Genomic DNA, 18,985 nt, shown 5'->3' with positions numbered 1-18,985 from the left:
AACTGTGAAAGTTCAGAAAATTGCTATATACTTGCTAAATACTCAGATTTATTTTTCACGGGGAAGTGAGCAGTGTAAGAATACTCAGAATTATTTTTCACGGGGAAGTGAGCAGTGTGGACACATCGTACCTCGCCCCTCAGTTTCACGACAACATCTCACCATGTTTTTTTGCATTATAGAAAATGGAGATAATCATCCTCAAGGATGTACATCTGCAAGTTTGTAACCAAACACTGGAGCTCTGCCTTCCTGCAAAAACTTGGCTAACTAAAGGAAAACTCCGGGCACACACTCCAGACATCATTATGTTGCAGACGACAACTTCACAACATGTCGCAGAGTAATCAAAACAAGAGCCAATTTAATCTCCATATCCCATCTATGGATGATGCTAATCTGCTCCCCCGTACAGTCAGTCGAAAACCCAACACACTCAAAACATGCCACTTTCAAAAATCCCCTAATAAGGCAAGTTAAAGCCCAGCACTGCAACTGGTATCAAGTCACTTGAGAGCAATTATACTTTCACTTGATACTAAAGGACTAGAGGAGTTTCTTTTTTCTTCTTTTTTCCCCATACTGACTTTAGAGACTAATGTAATTGAGTAATTTTTGCTGTGTGTGTGTGTGATTAGATTTGGTGAAAAATCTTGAGGAGATTTCTGGAAATAGGAAGTGTTCATGTGTTCAGTTTTGTGCTGCTTCCTCCGATTAATTAAGTCCAGAACATTTAATAGGCTCCTCAGTCTGGTTGGAGTTTCATCCCTCAAAGACAAAAGTCTCCGTGATCTTTTTAGGCATTCTTTGAACTGAAATTGTTTTATTTCCCCTTTAGATCATTAAATAATTCCTGGGTGTAAACTCTGGGTTTGTGTTTGGCTGGACCAATCAGACTCAGACTCACACAAAGGATGGGAGAGGTTTCAGGGATTCCAGTTCATTTCTCCGTGTAACGCCGGGTGAGTCACTGAATTTAGAACTCAATTGTCTTTTTGTCCACATCTGCTCTCAATGTCCACAGTGTTCGCACACTACATGTGACTCTGTCGCCCGTCTCCTTAGCAGTGGCCCCTGACGTCCTCATTTCCTGTTGGGGGGGTCAGCTGAATTTGATAAAGGACCGAGCTCAGAGCCTCGTGGGACTTGGATTAGAGCCTGCCAGAGTCCAGAGAACTGGACACATCTTCATCCATCACAAATCCAAGTGCGTCAATGATCCAGTCGATCCCATTATAGCAGTGGGAAGTCGTGTCCCTGCAGCCAGAGCAGGTGCTTTTTATTTATACTCCAGGAACATAAATAGTGCAGTTAAGACACGGGTGTAAGTAAGGTCATGAATTCAGCTGAAAGAACTTTCTTTTTTCCTTTTTTTTTTATAACAGTGGAACAATGGCACTCGTCCACCGTGTTTCAGGGGTACGTCGGTCCGAGACGTCGGTGTAGGACTGTGCCCAAGAGCTGACAGAGAGCCGACTGTGTGTGCGCGCCGAGACGGAGCTCATTAAGAGGACCCTTGTGTGTTTAACAGATACCGAGGGCTCTCCTTCTTCCAATAACAACTCATTAATGACGGTTTGTGTGTGTAAGGGAATTAGAGTGGCTGTAGTCATGAATCATGAGGCACATCAGTCTGGTGTTATTGATCAGATTCTAAACACTGCACTGACAGAGATAAACAGGGCAGTAATGTGAGAAGCAGCCAGCACAACAGCTGTTTATGCATACGTCCACTTGTTCAGATGCGTTCATAAATGACTGTTGAACGGCCATTATGCCTGATTTCCCACTAGATTAACTGATCACTCTGAAAGGCTCCGGTGCACAATGTATTTGGTTTAATAATGCTGTGAGTCATGGCTCTTCAGGGTGAATTCTAAAGTCATTCGGTTAAAAGAAAATGTCTTCACGTATTTTCATTGTAAGCTATTTTGAAGAGTATGACCTTGGACTTCATCACGGCCTTAAACTGCTCATGGTTTTTGAAACTTCTCTCCCAGGTTTATTTTGTCTCTACTCACTATTAGAACAGGAACTGAACATTGAAAGTTGAACTCCCTTATTCATCCCACCAGGGGGCGATTCAGTGTCTTTGTAACTTTGTAAGTTTGTGAGCTTCTGCGTGTAAAACAGATGTGTCAAGGAGGCGTGATAACTGCTAAACTAAAAGTAAACCAACATTTGGCCCGGCTCGGAAACTTGACAGCTGCATGTCTTAGTATAGAAAGAAAGCTAAATATTTGTACAATAGAATGGATACTTTACAACAGAAAATCTGAATGGAGTGAAGTAGTAAGAATTGCTGACGTTTCACTCACAGAAAAGGAGTTGTCTCCTCTGCTCAGAGTTGCACCAGGTTGTTCTGCAGCTTGTTCCTCCTCCAGGACTGCAGCCCACCTGGCTAAGAGGTTCAGCCTGCACACTGCTGTTGGTCTCGTTACATTTGGAGGTGCAGGGAAGCAGACAGGACCTAAAGGCAGCACAGAGGAGTCAGAGATCAGGGGAAGAAGGTTATTAAACACAGTCAAACCTTAAATAAATCAGTAGGTCCACCAGAGCAGAGTCTGTACTCAGGAAACAAGGTGAAGCACGACAGGAAACAGACCCGGAACACAGGAGAACCCACAACAACAGGAAGACAGAGTCACACGAAGGGAGAGAGAGAGAGAGAGAGATAGAGAGAGAGAGAGAGAGAGATAGAGAGAGAGAGAGAGATAGAGAGAGAGAGACAGGTGTGTGTGATGACAGGTGTGTGTGATGAAACCACACACACCTGACAAGTCTGTAAACAATTACAATTTAAATTTTACTGAAAAACACATCACAATAAAGATGTTTCCCATTCTTACCCTCATCAAACAACAACGTCAGCTGCAGGATGAACACATTTACAGAACAATAAAAACAACAACCCAATTTGGTTGTTGTTTTTACAGTCGATTTAGTGTCATAAATCGACTGTGTATATGCTGTGGCTCTAATGGGGGGTCACATTTGTATTCCTGTCTGTGTGATTTGAATTTTAAAGTTCTTCCAACTCCTCCTGGCCCGTGCACCTTCCTGTGGGTTATTATTACCAATCAAAAGGTTTATAGTTTTTATGAAGTTCTTTACAGAGCGTTGGACGGGGGGGGGAAGCTGGTTTAATGGCTTGCTAAGTCAAGGCACGGCCCCACAAGGTTCCACAGAGTTCTCTGAGAAGGTCTGGAAATGGAAAACACATGTTCTTTTGATGGCATCAATTCCTTTTATTATTAGTTTGTTTTGAATTAGGCTGGTGATTGCAGGATCCTGGGAGATTTCTTTTTTTTTTACTGTCCATTAAAATTCTCATTTGACGCAATAAACTGCATTTTGATTAGTCTGCGCACAACTCAAAAGACAGCATTGTTATTAACAGCGAGAGTGAAGTAACATGATATTGACCTTTATGGAGGAAATATCCGTGTCCCTGTGTTTTTACGTGCAGATCTGGGCAGAGTGATCAGTCTATAAGGAAATTTGTTGGACAGCCAGTGTGGCTCATAACCAAGTTTATGGCCTCACAAAATATTGTCTGTCATTGAAAGAACTTTGCCGTGACCATGTTCAACAAACGGTGGAACCGGACCAAAGTTGTAACGCGCTAGTTTTTCTCTCTGGCACATTTTTAGCATGAAAAAAAACACATGCTTTGAGAAACAATGAAGGCAAAAAACCAGAGCCTTACTCACTACAGAGTGATCCTGTCTGACGAAACCACTGGTTTTACTGCTGGTATTAATACAATTCCATGTTGTGATGCAAACTAAAAACTATAAGAACCTAAACCGTAAACATCAGAACAACTTTGTTTAATTTTGGAAAAGTTACAGTAAATAAATAAATGAATAAATGTTAACAATTGGACTAATACTGCCACCAAACATTTTTGCTTATGTTTCCAGGTTCTCCAGGTTCTCCAGGTTCCCTCAATGCCCCAAAGCGTGTGATTAGGTTCCTCAGATACTCTTGACTGACCATAGATACCGTACGAGTGTGAGTGTGAATTTTGTCTCTATAAACGGCCCTGCGTTCTGGTGAACGGTCCAGGGAGTAGCGCCCCCTCCCTCACCTGTTGACAGCTGGGATTGGCTGCCACTGGAGGCACCAAACTCCCCCAGACTCTTCAAAGGTTGCAGCAAATTTGTGGTAAATAATAAATGAATCAATAATAATGATAATTATAATAAATTAAAATAATTATTATTATTATAATACTTAAATTGCAATATAATATCATTACAATCTATAATGATCATTATTATAACAATTACAATGAACTTAAGTTCATCTTGAAAAGCAGTCTACAGTATGTAGCAGGTGCCTTCTTGTGGTTGTACATACACATGTACTGTAACTGTGTCTAGTACTGGCTGTCCTCTATGTAATATTACTTGAATAATGGCAACTTGAATACGTTTTGTAACACTGGTACAGGTAAAGGTAAAGGTTATCCACAGAAAGATCAATTTGATGGAAAGTTGAGCAACTCCATCGCTCTGCTCGGCACTTCCCTTACATTGCACCCCACTCTAGTAAACATATGTAGCCGTGTAGTAGCCCGTGTACCCTGTTGTGGTACTATTGGACTAGTCTGCGTCTGTTCATTTCAGAACTTTACGGAACAGAAAACAGGACAAAGAAGTTCTTCATTAAAACGCTGGTTCAAAACAAGCTTCAGTCCAAAAGCAGCCCTCGCTCCACTCACATGCTCTGGTACAGACCATTTACGTCTCAGTTTATTGTGGCACATACTCAAGCAGAAGCATGTGTCATGAAAATAAAATAAACCTGGTGGATATTGAATATAAATATTCATAGTACCCCACAAACCCCCAGAAGGCCTTATTATGTACTTATAATGAAAGGAGCCAAATCCAGGTGAACGCCAGAGCTGGACGTGAGCTGAGAAGAACTCCTAAGATCTTCTACCACCAAAACTGGACACATTTATTGAGGACATAAAACGTTTCTCTCATTCACATTCTGTTTCACAGAACAAATTTCCTGAAAATTATATTTATATTATTATAATAACACTTTCTGCTATTTTATGGGTTAAGTGAAAAAAAAAAAACTCCTTCAGATGGATTTTTTTTTAAAGAAAGATCACGGCCTGCGACGTCGGACTGGGCAAATTACAATAAACGTGCCTCTCAGGTAGCTCTGTTCAGAGTGGCAGCGTGGTCACAACCAATAAGCCGTCAGTGATTGGGCCTCTTTGGGTTGGATTTATTTTAATTCACTAATCCTGTAATGGTGGAGCCGTGCTTGTGGGGGCTCTTTATGTGGGGACTGACAGCAGAAAGCCACGGCCGGCCTGTCTCCTCGCTTTTAACAGAAAAGTCACAGAGCCACTAAACGGCATTTGACTCTTTAAGCTCCTGGAGGACGAAGGTTAGGGGAGTGATGGAGGGGGGGGGGGGGGGGGGGGGGGGGGGGGGGGGGGGGGGGGCAGGAGAGAGGAAGGACACAGGGCTGGTGCCTGGTGTGATGCTGGCAGTGGTGGTGGTGTGGAGGCCCAGAGAAGGGAAGAGTGATGTGGTACACAGGATCCTAACAGACAGAAACATTCACCCAAAAACTGCACGGTGTGGACTAATGGGGAAATTATTTATGAACTATTTGCAGTGCACCTGAAAATACCTCCAGTGAAATGATGTTTGGCAACCCCAACTGCTTTGAAGTCAATGGAGTGGCAATAAAAATTAGGCCTTCATTAGAGAGCCGGGCTTTTCAAACTGAATTGCCCCAGTCTCGGGGGGTCAGGGGCAGTTAGGCAGCGCTCTGCTTCCTTTAGCTCTGGCAGCCACACACACATGGAAACAATTTGCCCGATTCTTTTGCTGTTTTTATGATTTTCCCCTTTAATTTCTTTCTCACCAGACCATTCTTCTTTTATGTTGCATTTAGGAAATTAACACTAACCGTCAAATTAGTGTAAATAAATAACAATAATAAAAAAGAAAAGGTAGAGTTTAAGAATGTTGAAACCGAGGAGTAGCCCGAGGGCCAGTGTTCTGCCGGCAACAAAGAAATCCTTCATAAGTGTTTAGACACGTCACCGTACAGGCCGGCTTTATTTTATCAAGTGTATATAATTTTTCAATTCTAATAAAGGTAAGACATTCATACCCCCTCTGTGCAGCAAAACAAAAGTTGGGAAATAAAAAAAAATGACCTGAAGGGTTTTTTGGGGGTCATTTACAAATGGCTTCACGCTTTGGTCAAGCACAAATGTCATTCACAAAAGGAGCGGTGCGGCCGACTGAGGCCAAACTGTATAATCTTCAGAAAACCAGATGCACCAAAGTCCAGGGGATTGTAATCTTCACAGATGTAAGCTAATGACTTAATCACTTACATTCGTAAATCTTATTATTGTAAAAAGAAATTGCCAGGGTGATTAAATTACTGATATTTATCTCCTAAAAGCTCTGATTAGGGGCCGATGCTAATCTGTCATTCTGAAGGGCCGATATTAAAGGCATCAATCTAACAACACAATAAACACTTAATATGAAAGAGACGTTTTGTGCAGCGGGGGACCAGATGGCCCCGCTTTGGTCTGGAATGTGCAATATTCTGGCCTGCATGGCTACACTGCTAATGATGGGAACCACAAACTGTTGACTTATTTAATTGAGTTGTTTTGCCCTATTAACCTGTTGTCTGACACAGAGGAGACTTGAGTTTATGACCAGAGGTTCTGGTTCTACACCAAAGTTAAAAAAAAAAAAATCCTACTTTTTTATTTGCATTGCTGATATTCTTGACATTGTTTTGTTTTATCACAGCATATTCCTTGTGTGTCCAAATTATGACCTGTGGCACTATCATGGACCTGACGACAGTGCCGCAGGCCATTGAGACTTTTTAAACCATTTTCAAAATATATTTTTGTAATAAATTTGCCTTACTGCATCTGTAAAACAACATTAAAGCTAGGAAATGAATCAGATTTCTGTAATGATCCTTCAGACCCTTACAGCTAACATGCAGCTATGTTTGAAATATAGTCATATTCAGGTTCGTTTCATTGCTGTTTAGTATCAATGACACCTTGTTTATTGACCAGATGAAACTGATCTTGTTTATCGTTAGATCATTATGCAGTTTGTGAGCGGTGTCAGAAAAGAACGCTGGTTGGGCTCAGCTGATGTGAAAGAATCTGTCAAAACCACGTCATTTCAAACTTCAATATCTCACAAGCTGTCAAATCAATATTAATTTAATTTGCATTGCATTTGAAAGACACTTTATAATAGTCACAAGAGGATGAGTTGTCCTTATTACTAAAACCTTATCAAATCAGTGTTTTACCATGATAAAACGTTGCATATTCCATATGATAGTATTTACCATCACCTGAGCTTCAGCACAGTATTTTTAAAACACAATACATTTTTACCCTCACCCTGAAGTTTGACATATTTCCTACACTCTTAAAAAAACAAAAAACAAAACAAAAAAAAAAAAACACTTTGAAAACCCCCAAAAACGTCATACTGCGTGAAGTGAATCTTGCACTAATGCTGCAGAAGTGGCCATAAATTATGCATCATGGAATATGTATATGCATTGACTTTAATAAGAGCTTTTTCCTACAGGGCTGTGTTTGTACCTGCCGCTGTACGATTCTCTGAACACAAGGCACGGCCTCTTCTCTGCTGAATTCTAAGCGTAAGTGAAACAAAAAGAGCATAATTAAACCAATAACACGTGAAATTCTCTTTGCAGTTGCTGTTGGCAGCGTTGCAGGAAGTTGCGGGAACCGTCGAGGAGTGTTAGCGTAAATAAGTAAACTCTGCTTTGTTAGACTGTGATACCTCATCAAGTCAGCGCTGACAGTTCTCCCGCTCAGTCTTTTTTTTTTTTCACTCTTACCTGTATTTTCCTCTGTCTCTGACGGGACGCTCTATTGAGTGTTGGTGCTGAATACTTAATGACAGAGAAAAACAACAATACAACACATTTAGCAGAGCAACAACAACCCCCCGTGCCCCATGATGCAAACTGAGACATATTTACAAACAAATGCTACTTCGTTTTTATTCCTCCAGCCTCCACCTGTTCGGCCCTCCGACCTGACCCAGGAATGACGCTCATTGTGTTGTGCATGTCATTTGTCCGTTTTTCTTTCCTGTTCTGGAGCTAGTTGGCCTCCAGTGATTTGTCTATGAATGCTAACGCCTCTTACCTTGCCCTGGGCAAGAAAGAAAGAGAACGTACCTGGTGTTTGGCCATTCCGCTGCCGTGGTCCCTCTGGAAACCTCAGACAATAACATGCATAGACCTCCACAAACATACACACACACACACACACACACACACACACAAAAGCACTCACTGACTGTCAGATGGAGGTGTGGGGGGTGGGGGGTCTCACAGGCACTGGTTGTCAAAACTGAGTAAATGCCTGTCCTCTCAGTGTGTGTGTCGGCCATGTGGTGTCCTTCTCTCACTAAGACAACAGCCTAAATTGGCTGTTGACATAAGAAAACAGAAAACTCACTCCTCCAGCGTGGACCCCCAGACCCCCTCCCTCACACCCTCAGATACTCTGTACAATCAACATTCCGTTGGCTGGTCAATCAGCAGCCTGAACTGTGAAAACCACAAAGAAGATGTCATCAAACCAAAACTCTTAGGTATTCACACTGAAAGATGGTTGCTAAACAGAGGGGGCAGGCCCCTATTAAGATGACATCAGGGACAACCTCTTAACAGCTGCATGGGAGTGCCGCCTGTTATGCAGGACAGAAAATGTAGGGCGATACAAGGGGGACAGTGATAGACTAACAGCAACAAGGCCGGGGAGTCATCACCAGTCTAAGCATGTGCTGAGTGAGAGTCGGCTCTTTTTAACTCGCCGGTCTTCAGAGACCTGGTGGTCGGTGGCGAGGGTCGCAAGAGTACCAGAGGAGACACGGCGCTTCAAAAAGCTCTTCATCCTTTATCCGGCAACTGCGCGTTACGTGGAATGTGCTGCGCTGAGACTCACTTAGCGTTGGTGGGAGCTGCTCTGTGATTGAGGTAACAGCTGGGGATATGACATCAGCCGCAGTGTTGGCCATGTTTTCACTCACTGGAGCAATTCTGCTCTTTAAAAGGTTCCATCAGTACCACGCTGACGACTTGTAGAGAGTCGCTTTTCATCTCTTTGGCTCTGCTCTCCACCAGCTGGTCAAAGTCCGCCTTGATAAGACGGACGGAGACGCCAAGAGAGCTGTTCTAATAAGAGGGCTCATTGTCCTGGTGCACTTAGAAGTGCGAGAGTGAGACGTGAGCACTGGCATACATAAAAAAAAAAATAAAAAAAACAGCACGCGGCCGAATGTGCATGAACACACACACACACACACACACACACACAGAGAGAGAGAGACCATATATTATTAAACAGAACATCAGGAAAACCAGTTTTTCCATCTATGTCCGCTCTTTATTCTGTAACCAAAACCAAATGGCACATTTCTCTCTCGCCTCCAACTGAGGTGACATTTACGCAGAAGATGCCGTGAAAACATTTCCCAAACTTTGGTTTGACCTCTGCACAGGTACTTGTGAATGAATTTTCATCCGGCTGACCCGCATTGCGCTTTGGCGCCAGCCTCCAGTTACAGTTTCCAACTGGGGCCTCTTAGACGTACTAATCTTAACCTCTTCGGAGCGCACGCTGTGAATTACCACTCGAATATTTCGAGCAAAGAAAGATCCCTCTCTGCTCCCTCCACTGTCCAAGTATCTTTCCACTGTGACACCAAGGGACCAATTGAGACAGAAATCTATTTGCGCTGCTCTGTGGCGAGTACGAGTCTATGCTGAGCACGAAGCGCACACACATCGCCTGCAGTCAGTAAATCACCAGGGTGAGAGAAAAGAATGGTAAAAAGACACAGTTATGAAGCGGCTACAAAGCATCTCATCACATTAGTGTGTCCTTACTGGGCCTCACGCCTCTGAGCTGTTTCAACAGGGCCAGACACACAGTGAGGCTGGGGTATTCTGATGAAATGCAGTGACATAGTGTTCTGATGACGGGGGTAAATAGAAGAGCAAGTATTTACCTTAGAAAGATACACATTTCACTGCATATACTGCAGCAAACCAAGGATTTGCATCTAACAAACCGGGCAGTGAAACGCCAACATTAGTCCACTGTTGTGGTTGTGTTGTAAAACTACATCCAATGCTGCACAGCGATAGCCCTAGAAACATCTATCATCATTTACAGATTTATTATGCGACCCATCAAATTAATGTTAGCCTTCACTGACCCAGCAATGAGCACAAATGACCAAAACATCTTAAATCAGAGATCCATGAGAGGATATTGTCTAGACGTCACCTAAAACGAGCCCAAATGCAGCACTTGAAACATACTGATCTGTTAAGTTTATTCATCGAGTCCAAACTAAATAATCAGGCGAGTATCCAAGATTAACTCACAGGAACCAACATCACAGTCAGACCTACAACATGTGTACAGGTATGTACACCCAGGACACCAGGACAGGGACTCACAGGATACAGGTGAGTGTGATAAAACTGATTACCATGAAGACACACACACACACACACACCTGACACATTATTCCATTTTTATAACTGGACAAAATGAGAAGGCTCTTCTTTGCCAGATGTGGACCACATCGGTGGTAAAACCTAACAGTGCTGTGTGTACACGTCTGTACTGGGATCTGACCTGGTGACCTTTCCTTGCCATGTAGCACTGATGCTAACAACTGGGCCTCCATGTGACCTACATACAAAACAACAACAGTTTATTTTTGGACCTTTAAAATGAAACCACAAAAATACTGCAAATGTGTCAAAACATGATTGAAAACTGATCCAGTCTTGTTCAGTGTGACTGACGTTAACTGGATTTTTATATTCTATTAATTCATAATATTTGTAAATATGTGGGAAATAGAACTCAGAATCCACAGCTTACCTAAGTACCATTTTTAGATCTGTAATACAAGAATCAGACACATTTCTGAACCATCAGGAGGAGTTCCAACCACACAGCGACTATTTTTGTTTCTCTGCCCCGAGCACAGCGCCACCTGACCTAAGGTCTAACCTCTAAGGTTTTTTCTTCAGGTTTTTTTTTTACCTGTTAGGTGAGATAAAACGCTGCGCTCCTGGTCAGCCACTCATCACTCTGCTCTGCTGCTGCTGTCCAAGCTGACCAAATCTCTCAGTTTCTGCGATGATCCTGTGGCAGCTCTGGATCTACAGTCACACTGCCTGAAGGGTCAAGTGGCCATGAAGAGAGAGCTGGAGGCAGGGATGGCACACTGTGGCAAACCAGCCGTGGATCAGCAGAGTGCAACAGCACTGGAGGTCCCACAGACACTGCTGAATGACCACTGCTATAAACCAGATGGATTATGGTCAGAAAACTCCTTTATGAGTACAATAATATATATATATCTTCAGTTACTGGTATTTTGAAAAACAAAATAGAAATCTGAGCTAAAAGCCCATAGACATATTATCCAAAATGATAAGAATTAGCTCACAAGTAGTTACAAGTTAACTACCTCTGAGCTAAAGTGATTTCATTTTAAAAATGAAGTCACACAAACCACTGTTCCCCAGGGCCAGACGTTGCTGTTCCTGTTCTAGGTCCTGAGCCACACTTTTATTAGTTTTAAACGTGTACATTAAGTGCATTAACTTTCGAGGGATAATTTATAATTGACGTGATTTTCGTCCAGTCTAATGTTGTCTTGTCCAGAAAAGAAAGAAACATATCTAATCAACTGTTATCAACCTGTTGAGTGTTGAGAGCAGCCCTCAGCTTTAATAATCATTCTGGTTCATTAGCCAACCTTTAACCACCCGACAACAACTCGGCCTGTCTTTGTGCACTGGTTCAACTCCACCAGCAGCCTGTATGTCGTTATAATCCCTGATTAATGATTGGCCAAAGCGCTCTGACAGCGTGTTACAGCCACGGCTGTAATTGAATCCCAGCTTTAACAAGGCTTTGAACCGAGGGAAGAGATATGTCATTTGGTCGGTCCAGCGAAGTGGGCGCATCTAGTAGAATTAATGAATGTGATTCACACACATTTCTAAATTATAATTCATGTGTATTTGGGAGAGGGGGGGGGGTGATGTTAAAACACAGGGAAACAGAATGAGGTGATTTCTGATCTGCCTTCTTCTCAGTGGTGTTTTTCAATTTGCTCCATTTTCAGCTTTTTTTACAAGACCGATGTCTGTGCAGCTACTAGTTCTTAAAACTGCATGGGACACAAAGTTAGTGGACACTTCAGACTAAATCCTGCAGAAGACAACTTGTTTACAGGTATGTACTGTTGATCCACTCTGGGAAAAAGTTAACTTAAAACTTAAAGATGAAAATCTTAATTTGAGGGTTAAGAACTTAAGGATATATAAACAAGTAGGACTAAAAAAAATTAACCAATAAAACTGTAACACTATTGGTTATAATAATGAACATTAATAGATAGAGGATCAGAGACTTATGCATGTTTTGATTTTAGAGCCATCTGCGGGTGTAGAATTATGTTGGTCAGTGAAAAGGTCAAATAAAGGGCACGCATTTACTCAAAAAAGCACTTTAATTATTTCTGTTTTTCTTGGTTTGGTTTGATATGTTTTCTTAGAAGTGTTTCATTGCTGTTATTATATATGAAGCTCATCTCAGCCCAGTTAAGCTTTTCCCATTCTCGGCCTCACTAAACCACATCTTCTCCAGACAAATAGTTATTTAGTTATGCCCTTATCACTGTTTGTAATTTATTTGTGGGAAATTCTGCAAAGATATTTGCAGAGCACAGCAGTAATTTGCAAATTTGCTAAAGTTGGAATGGAGTGAGAGGAAAAAGTTTTCTTCACTCACTGTGGCCAACACTGGGACAAGAAGAAGGAGGAAGAAACTGGCATCAAAGGCCAAGATAAAATCACAGTCCGGTAATCAGGACATTTATATCAGACAAATAGCTCGGCGTGAGCAAATGAAAGGCTTTAAATGACGAATTGGACCAAATGACACAGAGAGAGAAGAAAAACAATCAAATATTAAAAGAGGGCACAGCACATTCCCCTCTAACATCAAGGCTGCGCAGAGACTAATCACACCGCCGAAATGTTCATCGTTGCTTCCATTTAGTGTGAGAGTCATAAAAGACGTGTCAGGCCTGGGAGAAGGATTCCAGCCTGGCCTCTCATTACCCACAGGGGACGGAGAGACGTTTGGGCCTAATAAGGACAGGACTTAGGCAAATCAGATCGTTACTATAAAGTGGCTGCTCATAATGAGGCACTTTTGCTCTTGTTTGTTTTCTTATTTTAGAGCATATTTGCCCTATACTGCCCTTAAAATAAAAAGAAATTCAGATTGGGGTTTGTCTTTCTTTTTTCTTTTAATTCTTTGGGGCAAACAACAGCCTTGATGTTCAGTCCAAGAGCAGTGAATCAATGTGGGGTCTGAATATTTAACAGGGTCTCCTTTGTGAAATTATTAATATTTCCGTGAAAGGTCTGCCTACGGAGGTAATAACCTACAAAGAAGTTGGCAGGACCCAGATGCAGGATGTGATAGACAGCAGTCAGGTGTTCATTCATCAAGTCCAAACGTATATTATCAACAAGGTAACCCAAACGTACTCACAGAAACCAGAAACAGGCAACCATCTGACAAACAGGAGCGCAGGAGCAAGGAACGTCGAACAGGAACAACAACATCCGCTGAACATCCAACAAGCCGTGAACAAAGAGTGAGTGAAGGAGGAGGTTTTACAGGGTCACAGGTGAGAACAGTGAGACAAATGAACAGGGAACCACAGGACACAGGTGAGCTGATGAAACTAATCAACCACAGACAGATATAGACAGACCTGAGATAAGGTTTTTGGATTATAGATTTTTAGACATTTGTAGAAAAGTGACCAGTTGGTCATGGTTTCAAATTTCTACCTTATATTACTACATTTTTAAAGAAAATAAATAATAATTTAAAATATTAATTATCCATATTCATATACATATTTAAATACAGAGGGCGATAAAGAAAGTAGCACAGACTGCTAACACTGCTAACACTTAGACGCAGACAAAGACCAATGCTAAACACAACAGAATTATTTGGACAAGGATAAGAGTGACATTGATCCGTGTCCCTCTGTGCTGCTCTTTCATTTTCCTCAGTCTCTGTCCCCAGTCCCTCTTCTCACTAATTGCATGTCGGACATCGACGACTACATCGGGGGGTTTGACCCGTGATGTGTCACAGATTAACAGCCCCACTATGCTTTGTTGTTGCTTTATTTGCATGAGAATTACTCAGTGGCAGAGAGTGTGTGTGGGTGTGTGTTAATTATTTATTATTTCACAAATATAGGTAAGCAGGAAGAGGGAGTGAGCGAGAAGAAGAGAGAGAAGAAAATGGGACACTGTATTAATTAAAAGTCATTAAAGCACTGACTGGTCTTTGCTTTGACGTGTTTGTTAAATTAACGAGGAAACAGGCAGGTGAGTGTGTTTGTGTAGAAACACACCTTTAAATCAGTGGATCTTAATTTTTAGTTTTGTTTTCAGAAACATTTTTAAGCTACATAAGTTTTTTTTTTTCATTTTATCTGATTGATGACAAAGTAATCTGCCAGAGCACCAATTATCCTCTGATGTCTGACTTTATAAACTTTCTTTCATCTCAAACTTTTATGATAGCAAAAAATGAATTATGAATCCCTTCTCAAATTTCCTAAAAAGCAGTTAATAAATAAAACTAGAAAGAAAAAGACAGATTTATTTTCTATTTGAGGCCAGAAATCTGGCTTTCAAAATCAAAATCAAAACAGCTCTTCTCTCGTCTGCCTCTCCGTCCGACCCATTCCCACTGCCTTGTCCAGAGGAACAAAGGGAGCCGGCCACTTCTCTTGATAGACGCCAATGATCGGTAAGAGGTTTGAGGTTCGAGTGTTGAGGATGCTATTTGCCTAGAGAAAGCCTGAGGACGAGGCCCACTGCTCTGGCAATGGAATTGGGCTGTCAGCTGGCATCCAGCGATAATTGCTTCCCATGGCAGGACCCCGACGGCCGCGGAGAAGGGGAGCGCGGTGTGGAGAGTCAACGCGGGAATCTATTTTCACTGCAGCCCAGTCATTATTGTTTCGTGAAAGCCAGGATACTTGTTGCCAATCTGCGTGAGGGCCAGGCTCTGATTGACACCCATTGACCGGAGAGACCACGGGGGTGAGGAGAGGCAAGGAGAAGGGTTTGGAAGGCCTTGAGTTTCACCATGATTGTCACTCAAATGTATGAGGTTTGGGGAGAGAGGAGGGAAATTGAAAGGTGAGGGGAAGAACACGAGGTTAGGGGTAAAGAAATGGAAACCTAACCAAACCCTGACTGATAACAGTGTGAATGGCACTTTATTTCTCATGTTCCTTTAATGACCATTTCCTTTCATTATTCATCATTTTCAAATCCAGCTCTCCGCCTTGTAAACGATCATTTACACAAATCAATAAGTAGGAAGCCTGGAAACAAGCAGAACGGCCAATTTTAATGATGTTCTCGCCTCTATAATCAACAGGGGAATTTATTATTTCATTCACAACCTCTAGGAAAACTATTGATCAGTAACCGATAAGATTACCTCTTTAAATAGACACAAACGCCTGTCGGCTTTACCAGAAAGAAAACTCAACTGTGATTGTGATTGCAGCTTTCGCTCCGTAGCTCGACTCGCTGAGGAGAAAACAACCAAAAATCTGAAGGCCATTCAGTGAGGGGACTCAGATCTATTTGGTCTGAGCAGCCTGCGATCTTATCACTCACCTGTCCAAAGATAATTCTGCTCAGTGTCAAGCATGGAATTGGATTTAAGGACACTGAAGTGGCGCGGGTCCTTTGACTGTCAGCCGGTCCCAGCGCCCCTCTAATGTGTCACTTCACTGCTGGCTGAACACAGGAAATTCCTAACAGGGTAAAGCACAATCACAGGACATCTCTGGGCCCCTGCAAATCTCCGATGACACCATCTATTCCCCACATACCTACTTTGACCATGATCAACGAATATGTCTGCGCTGATGCAGCACGCTGCATAGGGAATAGGGATTTAGTGCAGATTCTAACCCCGTAACAGTGAGTCCTGCTCTGTGCCTGGCAGAGACATGAATTAAATACGTGGAGAAAGAAAAAGTGTCATTATATAATTAAACAAAAACAAAATGTATGGATATTTACTTGAACTTTTACCTCGTTTCAAAAAGAAGAGACAAAAATCTTTTTTTAATGTGGAAAAACTCTTAAGTTTTTAAAACTAATTAATGTTGTGTTATGCATTTTGGGTGACCCGAGTGCAATACTAACATAAGATATGCTTTCATCAGAATTAGAAAGTGTACAAACTTTTTTTGAAACGTGAATATTCAATGTTCTTAAACTGCAGTCCTGTGTAACTGGCCCTCGTTCAGTTCAGGGTGTAGTTTGATGTGGTTGTATCATCCTGGAAACGGCAGATACATTCACACAACCACAAAGTAATTGCTCTGGTGTCGGTGTTGTTTGGAGACTGCCGGGGGTCAAGGGTGAGAGATTACCCCCGAAATGCTTACCCTGAGAAGAAATGGCTGCCTGACTCTTCAGCCACTGCTTAGCCTTGAGGCATTCAAATTGACAGGTCTCATTATGTGTGAACTCCCAATATTCCCCTCCGGATTCCAGGGCCTGTCAGTCTCCACCTGCCTGTCCATCTTTTCTTACTGCTACTCTTCAGCTTCCACTCGCTGACATCCACCTTCTTCTTGCCAGTTTCAGACTTGGAGCGGACCTAGGGAGGAATGTGTGTGTGTGTGTGTGTGTGTGTACGTGATCAGTGTGCAGGTGAAGGCATTGGCAGGCTTCACTGAACGAGCCCATGCTTTCTGCTGACAATTTGACAGGGGTCTGCTTGTAAACAAACTGGAACAACTGCCGTGATCTAACCTATAGTATTGTACTGCAAATTAGAAGGAGAGTCACACGCTGTATACATGCAGGCATACAATAAATAAATGCCTATGAAGACAAGCGCGTGCGCGCACACACACACACACATAAAGGAAAGAGCACCTTTGCAGAATCTTAAGTACCTTATGCAAACTGTATGTTTGTTGGGGAGGTGCTGGCAGAGAGCACTGATGAGTGGCTCATTATGGCAACACCAGCACTACACACTGGGTATCGCATAATCAAAGCCTGGGGGTACGTATTAATTATCCTTTTGAATAGTGATGAAATTTTAAAAAGCCTCTCCTTAAGGCTCACATCACGGATAGATGAAACAAAGCGCAGCACAGCTTGTGCGCCCGGGCTCACATGTGTTTTTACATCTGTTCAGGATATTTCAATTTGATGCTCAACAAGCCGAGACCGAGATTAAAGGATAATAATGTGTCATCCTCCACACGAGCATCTCTTCCAGAGCGAGTAATAGCACATCAGCAGGCAGGCAGGCAGACGGTTGGTTTCATGCAGGAGAGCTAGCTAACAGCCATCACTAGCAAGGTCGATGCAGTCACACGCGTGACTCCTGTTTGTCTCCAGTCAAGGTTGCCGAGACACTCCTCACGCGTAGCGCCTGACTGCTAAAAGGCAGAATACAGTGAGAGGTGGGAGGAGTGCAGGGAGTTGTGTTGAGATTTGCTTGAAAGAAATATTTATGAGCCGATTTTTTTTTTTTTTTTTTTTTAGAGAGAAGTATTGTCTTTAATGAACATGTTTCAAGATTGTTTCGCCATCTATAATTCATGTGGCAGGGCGTTCGTCTGGGAAACGGTCTACGCTTCAGTTTTCCAACATGTGAATCCCCTCAACATGACGTTAAAGAGCATCCTGAACATCTGCTTTGGAGGAGAGGTGTGAAGAGGTGTGACTGCTTGACACTGCTCTGGCATACAGAGGGACTCTTGGGATATGGAGGCATCATAAAGGCGAGGCTATTTGTTGCTAAGCTGTACGAGGCGCCGGTGATTGGCACTCATTGACCGCAGAAACATAGGAATCGAGGTTTGGGAAGAACAGACAGGATGTCAGGGAGAGTCTCTGGAATGGGTGTTATCAGAAAAGTGGATTTTACATCTCGTCTCTTTTCAGGATGCTCTACGTCAGTGTTTCACAAAACTTTTCTGCAGCACCCACTCTATTCCTTGAAATGGATATTCTCACAAAAAAAAACTGAATATAATTACAAATCAGTGCATTTTACCCACTGTTGAACATTTAAAAACTATTAAAAAGTATGCCTACCGCCCGCCCCCTCCCTATAAAGGGGGCCATCCACCATTTTGGAAAACACTGTTATAGACAAACATGACAAAGATTTATTTTTCCTTAAATTAAGGTGGAAGCGTAGAGGATGGCTGTTGTTCAGTTGTAGTGCAGGTGTCTTACACCTGGAGCATCGTGGTTTATTTCCAGTTAAAACAATTTGTATTTAATGTTTGGAAATGTACAACGCAAATGAAATTCACTGAAATTATTATTTTTATTTACTGGGCTGCCTATATGTGTAAATATAATAATGTGTGGCCTAAGATGGCTGATGGTCACCATGATAGACTTCCATAATCAAATACATTTCATCCATCCATCCGTCCATCCATCCATCCGTCCATCCATCCATCCGTCCATCCATCCATCTGTCCATCCTCTGTGGACACAGAACAGCCAAAGCCCTGAATAATAAAATATGAAATCCAATATGAATAATTACATTTGTGTCACTCCTTGTAACTGCTAATCAATAAAGGGACCAGGGTGACATAACGTAGTACTATAGTCTATAGATAAGTCTACAGCAGAAAGGAGAGTAGCTTGCTTTGTACTTTTTTTTCTCTCCAACTCTTTGCCTTTTCCTCCGAGAGGAAGAATATGAAACTGTTATATCAAAAGTGGAGGAGCCATGACAACATGCATCACACCTGCTTTG

At 42.2% G+C, this 18,985-nt stretch overlaps 1 long non-coding RNA gene across 1 annotated transcript; it reads right to left on the bottom strand.

The window, feature by feature from the left end:
• Positions 1 to 85: 85 nt before the first annotated feature.
• On the bottom strand, positions 86 to 14,314 carry LOC112488353 (uncharacterized). Its single transcript, XR_003052327.1, has 4 exons — positions 13,679 to 14,314; positions 11,147 to 11,405; positions 2,319 to 2,470; positions 86 to 1,257 (listed from the first exon to the last, which is right to left on the bottom strand). It is a non-coding gene; the product is annotated as an uncharacterized LOC112488353 (long non-coding RNA).
• Positions 14,315 to 18,985: the final 4,671 nt, after the last annotated feature.

Source organism: Cynoglossus semilaevis, chromosome 16 (assembly GCF_000523025.1).
Source record: "Cynoglossus semilaevis isolate Cse_v1.0 chromosome 16, Cse_v1.0, whole genome shotgun sequence".
In the NCBI taxonomy this organism is placed as follows: Eukaryota; Metazoa; Chordata; class Actinopteri; order Pleuronectiformes; family Cynoglossidae; genus Cynoglossus; species Cynoglossus semilaevis.
This window is presented reverse-complemented; position numbering and strand designations above follow the sequence as displayed.